We start from the raw sequence: 9,556 nt of genomic DNA, 5'->3' as shown, positions 1-9,556 counted from the left end.
CAATATGGGTTAAATGGATCAAATTGCAATGGCATCCAATCAAGGCCCAGCATTGATGGTGTCAAAGATGGTTTATGCTATTTCCAGAATGTTCGGGGTCTCCGGGGAAAAATGAATTATTTATATTCCCAATTAACTGTGGCTGAATTTGATGTCATTGGCTTAGTTGGAACTTGGTTGTCTGACGACATCAATAATTATGAAATTATACCTGTCTGTTATAATGTGTTCAGATGTGATAGACGATTTGATGAGTTAGGCCTAACTAGAGGTGGAGGCGCCTTATTGGCCATACGTTCACACCTGAGAACCGTAATTATTGATGTTAGTAACCTGTTGATAGTGTCTGCTTTAATTGATTTAGTAGGTCGTAAATGTTATATCAACGATCATCTTATAGTCCACATTTTTGTGACTTATATTCCACTTCAACTTTCCAGTTTAGCCTTTGAACAATTTCTGGATCTGTTTTCGCACATGGTAAATGACTGCAAAAATGTCCTGGTAATAGGAGATTTTAATGTACCATTCTATGAATCTGAACGACCTGACAGTAAAGCTCATAACCTAAAATATTTTGCAGACCTCACAGGTCTTACGCAGCTCAATTCAATATTAAACATAAATAACCGTAAGTTGGATCTCATATTCAGAAACATATCCGGGATTGTATCTCATGACACTGCACCTTTGTTGGTTGAGGATAATTATCATCTCGCACTTTCAATATCTTTTGATTGGCAAGTAGCTAAACTATCCAATTTTACAACAAATAATTTATGTAAGTCATATAACTTTAAAAGATCTGATTTTCCAGGTCTTTATACATCTTTGTATAATGTAGACTGGTCGTTTCCAAATAATTTAAATAACATTAATTTGGCCTGTCAACTATTTTATGATAGGCTTTACCAACTGCTTGATTTGCATGTTCCTTGATTTAAAATTAATAAAAAGAAGAGGCGGTTTCCATCCTGGTATTCTACTGAACTTAAACACAATATAAAACTTAAAGCAAAATATCACAAGGCATTTAAAAATTCAGGTAGTAACTACCACTTTACTGAATTTAAAAGATTTAAAACTGTTGTTAAATCACAGATAAATACTTGTTATGCATTTTATATAAATGAAATTCAAAATAGTATATCTACTAATCCTGCTTTATTCTGGTCATATATACAGACAAAGAAGGGTTGTTCAAGAATACCAGGTAGAATGCATGACCATAACGGAGTGTATGAGGAACCGAATCACATAGTAAATGCATTTGCGTCCTATTTCCAAAGTGTTTATACCTCTACAAACAATGATGAAACTGACCATCTGTTATTCAATCCAAATGATAACCATGTAGTTTCAAATCTCTGTGTGCATATAGATGATATTTCTGAGTTGGAAATTGAGCAAACTTTGAAAAATATGAAGAGTAAGTCTAGTTCGGGCCATGATCTTATTCCCTGTTTTCTACTAAGAGATTGTAGTGCTATTTTCGCTGAGCCTCTTAAATATCTTTTTAATTTGGCCTTAAAGACATGCACATTTCCGTAATGCTGGAAACTGGCTAGGGTATGTCCGATATTGAAAAAAAGGGATGCTTCTGATATTGCCAATTACAGACCAATTGCGATTCTCAGTAGTTTTGGAAAGGTATTTGAGAAAGTCATATACAACCGTATGTTTTCAGCAGTTCATAGACTCATCGCCACTCAGCAACATGGATTTATGCCCCAACGTTCTACAATGTCTAATCTGCTTCAATTTACTCAATTTTTAAGTGATGCTATTGATGACGTCGGCCAGACTGATGTAGTTTACACAGACTTCTCAAAGGCCTTTGACTGCATTGATCATTTTACTGTACTTAAAAAACTATGCTCTTTTGGATTTAGTCCATCACTTGTCTCTTTTTTTAGATCATATCTTACTTCAAGGCAACAATTTGTTTCTTATAACGACTTCAAGTCTGAGTTGTATTTGGCTTCATCTGGGGTGCCTCAAGGATCGACTTTGGGGCCTTTACTGTTGTTACTTTTCATCAATGTCCTTTCCCGCGCCTTAACTTGTGAAAACTTACTGTTTGCCGACGATTTGAAAATATATAGCAGAATCAATAGTATTGACGACTGTGTATTTCTCCAACATCAACTTAATATTTTACACACCTGGTGTATAAAGAATAAACTTAAAGTAAATATATTTAAATGTAAAGTAGTGATATTCACTCGGAAACGTAAACCATTAAATTACGTATACAGTATCAGTTCTGAAGAATTAGAGCATTGTGAAAATATACATGATTTGGGGGTTACATCTGATACCCAACTGACATTTATTCCCCACACTCAGTCAGTCCTTTCATCCGCAAATAGAGTTTTAGGTTTCATAATGAGAAACTGTAAACAATTCACTAATATTACATCTCTTAAAACACTGTTTTACTCACTAGTTCGATCAAGACTTGAATATTGCTGCTTAGTCTGGTATCCAATATATCAGATTCATGTTATGGCTCTAGAGAATGTTCAAAGAAAATTCCTCAAATTTTTGCATTTGAAGGAAACTGGTGTCTATTCTCAAAGAGGATTTGATAATGTTCTTTTACTATCTCAGTTTAATATCGATTCTCTTAATTTTAGAAGGATGCTTGTTTCTAATAACTTTGTATATGAGCTTACTCACAATCTTATTGATTCGCCCCATCTTTTATCAATGTTAAACTTTAGAGTGCCAAGATGTAACTCACGGCTCACCGACACATTTTATTGTCCTCATTCGAGAACTAACATTGGTAAGAAGTCACCAATTTTTGTTAAGACCACAAATTTTAACAGCATCTCTGCTTTGTGCGATATACATAACTGTTCTCTTAGACAAGTAGGTATTTTCACTAGGGAAATTTTCTTCCCTCTTATTTAAGTTAGATGTGTAGGTCTTATAGCTTAAGCACATATTGTATTTTTCAGTTTTTTTTTTCATATTTTATATCTGTTACTTGGTGTGCTAGCTTTGTTCTGTAAATGGTTTTGTACTGTTGAACAATAAACAATAAATAAATAAATAAATAAATAGACAAAAGAAAATCAAATAATAATCGCTTTTTTGATGATTTCATTCACTTGAATTGAATCACTTTTTAAACCTTAAATATCACAATCTATCCGTGAATAACATTAAATTTTTCTATATTTTTTTTAATTCAATAAGCCAGAACCTTTTTTTTACAACTTTCTTGATTAGTACAAGAGTAAAACGACTTTTTTCCCCATTTTTCCCTTAAATTTCATAATTCTTCGTTATGTAAAAGAGGTTATATATTGTCAACATAGGAAGAAGGGATGGAAAAGGCTTCACAAAATGTTAGAGGAAACCAATGTTAAATGGGGAAAGTTGTAGGGCATTTAGTTACTGGTTTGGTGCCGCTTTTAGAACGATTTAAATTCTTTCCGATTTTGAAAAATTTGGAAAAAATCAAAAAATTGCATTTTTGAAAAATTTTCTTTACTTTCAACATTTTTTTAAAATCTGTAAAAACATTATTAGAACAACTTTTTAAGAACAACGCATACCTGAACCCAGTTTTTGTTTTCGACGTTTCGGTTCTGAGATTCCATCCTCAATTACTTTTTTTCTGATGGCGGCCATAATGACGACCATGCGGAATATTAATGTTTTTACAGATTTTAAAAATACGTCGAAATAAAGAAAATACAAGCCTTTTTCAAAAATGCAATTTTTTGATTTTTTTCAAAAAGTCGGAAAAAAAATAAATCGTTCTAAAAGCAGCACTACAAAAAAAAAGCATTTATAACTTGACTGGCTAAAATGGAGCTCTGCTCGTCTATTTTGAACCAACTATAACATTTCCAAAATCGAAATTCGTTAATATTACATTACTATATATAAAAAACGTATTATTTTCCTCATTATATAGCGTCTAAATTACACTAGATAATTACATAATAATAATAATTACTGGCGTAAGTCTTCTCGAATCCGTCCTGACCGAATGTTGTCATTAATTTGACATTTCGGTTTACATTACGCAAACAAGCAATTTAATTGCTGCGCTAATATTAATACCAACATTTATAGCTATCAGGTAGTACATGGCATAATTATTATTAAACAAGGAATAAAATATTACTATAACATGATCGATTCAATTTGTGGAATGAATTGACCTGTAGGAGTCTAGTTTTTGGTACATTATCAGGAGGATCAATATTGCAATAATAGGAGACAAAGAAGAAGCGAAAATAAAAACCCACTTAGGTCCCTTAATGCTAACAAAGGGAGCGTGTTTTTTTTTAAATTCCCTTTAAAAGTCAATTTTTTTTGTTTCGCCCGAAAAAGTAAATGTAGCGTGTTTAGATTTAAATTAACTCGGAATAATTGAAATGAGGGTCGAAAGAGGCCAAAACCGCGCGCTCGACCGCATTTCCTAATCCTCTTCGTAAAATCTGTATTATGTTGCTGAGACGTAACGAGACAACTTGGATGTAGACGAAGGAAGATGAGGAGGAGGAGGAGACCTCGTAATCAAGCTGAGATTTAAATGAAGCCAATATTAAATAAACACGTTCCTTCATTTGGAGCGGATTGTTAACCAAACTTTTCGACTTAGAAGTAACAGAGAATAGGATCCAAATTTTGGCTTTTAATCACTTTTTTTCCGTATAATATTTTCGTGCATCGATTGTTTTTAAGTCACACTTTTTCAGTCAGAATATCTAGATTTGGGAACCATACTTTCGGTCTTAATAGTGAAAATAATAATATTAATAGTAGTGACAAAACTTTTTATGGTTACTAGAATTCGTTATGTTCTGTCTCTCTTTAACTTGCAATAAATTAATCTCTTGTTAATCCATTATATCTTGAGGATGTCATACCAGTGTATGTCAAATTTATTTTCATTAATGAAAAATTTATAGGGTTGAAAAAAAAACAATGTTAATAAATAGAGGGTTTTTTGACATGGAATTAAACCCTGGGGCGTATATCTAATACCAATTTTAAACCTTTTATCCACTGCAAGTATGGACTATTTCTTCACTAATAAAATTAATAGTATTACTAAAAATTCTTAAAATCATTTTGCCAGAATCTCGCATTCAAATCATTGCCTGATTTTAAATATCTCTTTCATCTTATTAAATATCGTTTTGTTTAATTTCAATAACCGGACTTTTATTTATTTGTTCCTCCAACCCCTAGACAACGACATAAAAACCTACAGCTATATAGGGCATACAACCTTAAGCGAGTTGAAAATTTAGTTGAAATTTTAGTCTAGAAGTAAATTTTTGATTGACTGACTTGAGGTTTGATTGCACTAAAATTCATATTGTGCACGATTTTCTAATTTTTATGTGAACAACGTAGTTTTCTGGAAAAAATTTTGTTTTTATTCCAGGCAGTGGATCACGTCAATCTTCTTCTCTTTAAATCTTTGCTAGAAGGTTTGGGGTAAGTATTCGAAATTAAACAAAAAAAAATTAATCAAATTATGGGAAATATTCAATTTAAAAAGCGTCATTTATTTTCCAAGTTTTTTTATTATCGGGTTTTCAATTTCTATAAGTTAAAATAGATCATATTTTCTTGATAAATATGGGGAATTGCCTTGTCAATGACCAAAAATTCTCTAACTGAAGGTGCAATAATTCGAACTAAGTTTAACCCATGTGTTTCCCTCGAATCCATCCTCAAGAACGCCTTTATAGTACTGCAAAAAAATTATAAAAATATTCCAGGTACTTCTCAAGTTATGCCCAAAAATGTCTCATAGTGAATAAAATGCTTGATGTTGCAATATGCGTTTCCCTTGGACCTCGGTTGACAAAATTGCCTCTAACTTAGAGAGTTTTTGAGGTACAAAAAACGTTCATATATGAAACTGTTGGGTACGAATTGCCCTTTTTTCATAATATTTTTATTATTTTGTGCAGATATTTGTAAATAGTAAAAATTAACTCGGAAGTTTAACAAAAAAAATGCTTCGACAAAAACTGCCATGACTCTTGAAATTTATAACCTAGAACCATGTTTTTACCATCAGACTCATCTTCAGGAACGCCTTTATATTACTGTAAAGAAATTATGAAGATATTCCAAGTAGTTTTCAAGTTATGCCCAAAAATGTCCCATAGTGAATAAAATTCTTGATGTTGCAATATGCGTCTCCCTTGGACATCGGTTGACAAAATTACCTCCAACTTAGAGAGTTTTTGAGGTACAAAAAACGTTCATATATGAAACTGTTGGGTACGAATTGCCCTTTTTTTATAATATTTTTATTATTTTGTGCAGATATTTGTAAATAGTAAAAATTAACTCGGAAGTTTAACAAAAAAAATGCTTCGACAAAAACTGCCATGACTCTTGAAATTAATAACCTAGAATCATTTTTTTTACCTTCAAATTTATCCTCAGGAACGTTTCTATATCATTGTAAAAAAATTATGAAAATATTCCAAGTAGTTCTCAAGTTATGCCTAAAAATGTTCCAAAGTGAATAAAATTCTTGATGTTGCAATATGTGTTTCCCTTGGACATCGGTTGACAAAATTGGCTCTAACTTAAAGAGTTTTTGAGGTACAAAAAATGTTTATATATGAAACTGTTGGGTAGGAATTGCCCTTAATTTATAATATTTTTATTATTTTGTGTAAATATGTGTAAATAGTAAAAATTAGCTCGGAAAGTTAACAAAAAAAATGCTTCGACAAAAACTGCCATGACTCCTGAAATTAATAACCTAGCACCACGTTTTTTCCCTCGAATTCATCCTCAGGAACTTGACTATATTACTGTAAAAAAATTATGAAAATATTCCAAGTAGTTCTCAAGTTATGCCCAAAAATGTCCCATAGTGAATAAAATTCTTGATGTTGCAATATGCGCTTCCTTTGGACCTCGGTTGATGAAATTGCCTCTAACTGAGAGAGTTTTTGAGATACAAGAAACGTTCATATATGAAACTGCTGGGTAAGAATTGCTCTTTTTTTATATTATGTCTATTATTTTGTGCAGATATTTGTAAATAGTAAAAATTAGCTCGGAAAGTTAACAAAAAAAAATGCCTTGACAAAAACTGCCAGACTCCTGAAATTATTAACCTAGAACCATGTTTTTACTTTCAAATTCATCCTCAGGAACTCTACTATAATACTGTAAAAAAATTATGAAAATATTCCAAGTAGTTCTCAAACTATACCCAAAAAGTCCTATAGTGAATAAAATTCTTGATGTTGCAATATGCGTTTTCCTTGGACATCGGGTGACAAAATTGCCTCTAACTTAGAGAGTTTTTGAGGTACAAAAAACGTTCATATATGAAACGCTCACTAAATCTGGAACGATTGCAATAAAAAGTTCTAGCGTTAAATCTAGCAACAATTTATTTGATTGTGTAAAATTTTTAACAAAAAAATCAATGCTACTTTATGTCTTTCATAGAATTAACCATAATCCAGTCCTTTAACAGGATAAACCCCATATTCCCTATACACCATGTATTTTAAAGACTTTCATTGAACCGATTCAAGTTTTATTGAACCGATTCAAATTAGACATCCGTATTTTAGAAGCCTAAAGATCTAGGGACAATAAAACTTCAAAATAGAATGCGATTATTGTATTGATTATTGAGAAATCCTTGGAATTAAAAATTGTCAACATCAAGAGTGTCACTAACGTCACTACTGTCAAGTCACTTTAAGATAATAAATAAATATACGTTTATTTGCCAATATAAAAATATCCAGAAATTACATCAACATTCACATAAAACGGGTACTCACTGAAGGGTAGTAAAAGGCACATTAGAGAAAAGGACACTTTTCAATATTGCAGTCATATTTAAAAGTTTTTTTATGGTATTAAGTGTTATGGGGCTGATAATCATAAGCTTTTTTCCCTTCAATTATATGATTATTCATTTTCCTAGGTACGTAAATTTATCACGATTATAAATCCGTTTTGATCACGTCTAAGGCATAACTGAGCCGGATGAATCGAACGCCTTCAACGTTAAATTATCTATGGGGGCGTGAGCCTTCTTATATATCATTATTACGGCTCTTCGGCGATTTATCTTATGTCCGAGGCAGACTACGGTAACACATTTCGCTTGTAAAATGTACTACACCGAAAACCTTCTAAAATATTAAGCCGCCACCTGAAACCTGCAACAAAAGTTCCCGGCGGACGTAAAGAAGTCATTTATTATTGCATAATTGCCGCGATCCCTTATTAAAATTTCGGGAGAGTTGGGGAGGGCGTAATGTATTGGCCGCATTAAGGAAACACCGTGCTCGGCTACAGGTGTTTTACCGGAGGATTCCTAATTGTTTTATCATTCTATGTAAAAGAAAAATTAACAAAATAATCTGAAAAATTTTGAGGAGTATAGGATGAGAACGCGAATTGCTGGGCACAATAAAACACAGGAAACCAACAAACAGAAAGAGGCTGGGGTGAATTATTGACACCAGAGATAGGGAAAAATCATAATTTTTTCTATGGTCAGTAATTGTTTTCAAACTGAAAGAATTCATCCATTATCTCAAAGAGACCTACGTAAGTTTAAGGTCTAGATCTCAAAATATTTTTTTTTGTTATGTCTCGAAGGTTACATATTTCGCTTAGAAAAGCATTATCAGACCTTATAAACTATTAATAACGCTCACGAGATGACCTGCTTAGTACTTGCTATTTAGTGCTTGTACTGCTTTCCTATAGTAATTGTTTTTTTAAATAATTGGTCATGTTTTTTCCGGTTTTTGGGCTGTTTTTTATTATTCTTTTAGGCATCGATTTTTTAGACAATAGTAGCAAGAGGGGTCACGCGACTATGGTACCTCAAAATTTAACAAAGTTGACCTTTTTGTGAAAGCCACTAAAAATACCAAAATGTTGATATCATCAATGGAATTTACAGACAAAATTAGAGGAAAAAAGAAGTCATTATCATCATTTGTAGCTTTACAACCCTTAGCGAGTCACGAACATTTTCCATCCTACTCTATCTTGCACCAATTCTGTCATATTCTATTCTCATCGCTCTCAGATTTACAACGATGTGGTCTCTTTATTTCTGCACTTTGTTTCTAGGATTCCAACGATTCGTCCATTTCTTTGGACCTTCATAAAAACGTTCATAACTTCGTCAAAAATCGCTTAAATTTAGTCAAAGTTTTCCGTTTTAGTTATTTTGTTAATTCCCAACTGTCTAGAAGTATAAATATATATATATATAATATTCTTCCAGTCACTTGCAAAGGTTACTCTTATTTTTCAAGCAATTCAACTGACATTCGGCTTCTTGGGAGCAGTTTTTCTATGCAAAAAAACTGACAATAACCGTGCAAGGAAGAATTTAAATATTTAATTCTTCCAGGCAGTTGAGGTAATTATTTATGTTACAAGGTGGTCAGCTGACATTGATTCGTTAGACTGAAGTGAGACAGTTCAGTAGAGAGAATAAGATAAAAGAGAAAACCGCTAGGAACCTTTTTGATTTGCTATCACTATTCTTTACAAATATGAA

The sequence above is a fragment of the Anthonomus grandis genome, chromosome 14, assembly GCF_022605725.1.
Source record: "Anthonomus grandis grandis chromosome 14, icAntGran1.3, whole genome shotgun sequence".
NCBI classification, from domain to species: Eukaryota; Metazoa; Arthropoda; class Insecta; order Coleoptera; family Curculionidae; genus Anthonomus; species Anthonomus grandis.
The sequence above is the reverse complement of the archived record's forward strand: the minus strand, read 5'-3'. Positions refer to the sequence as shown.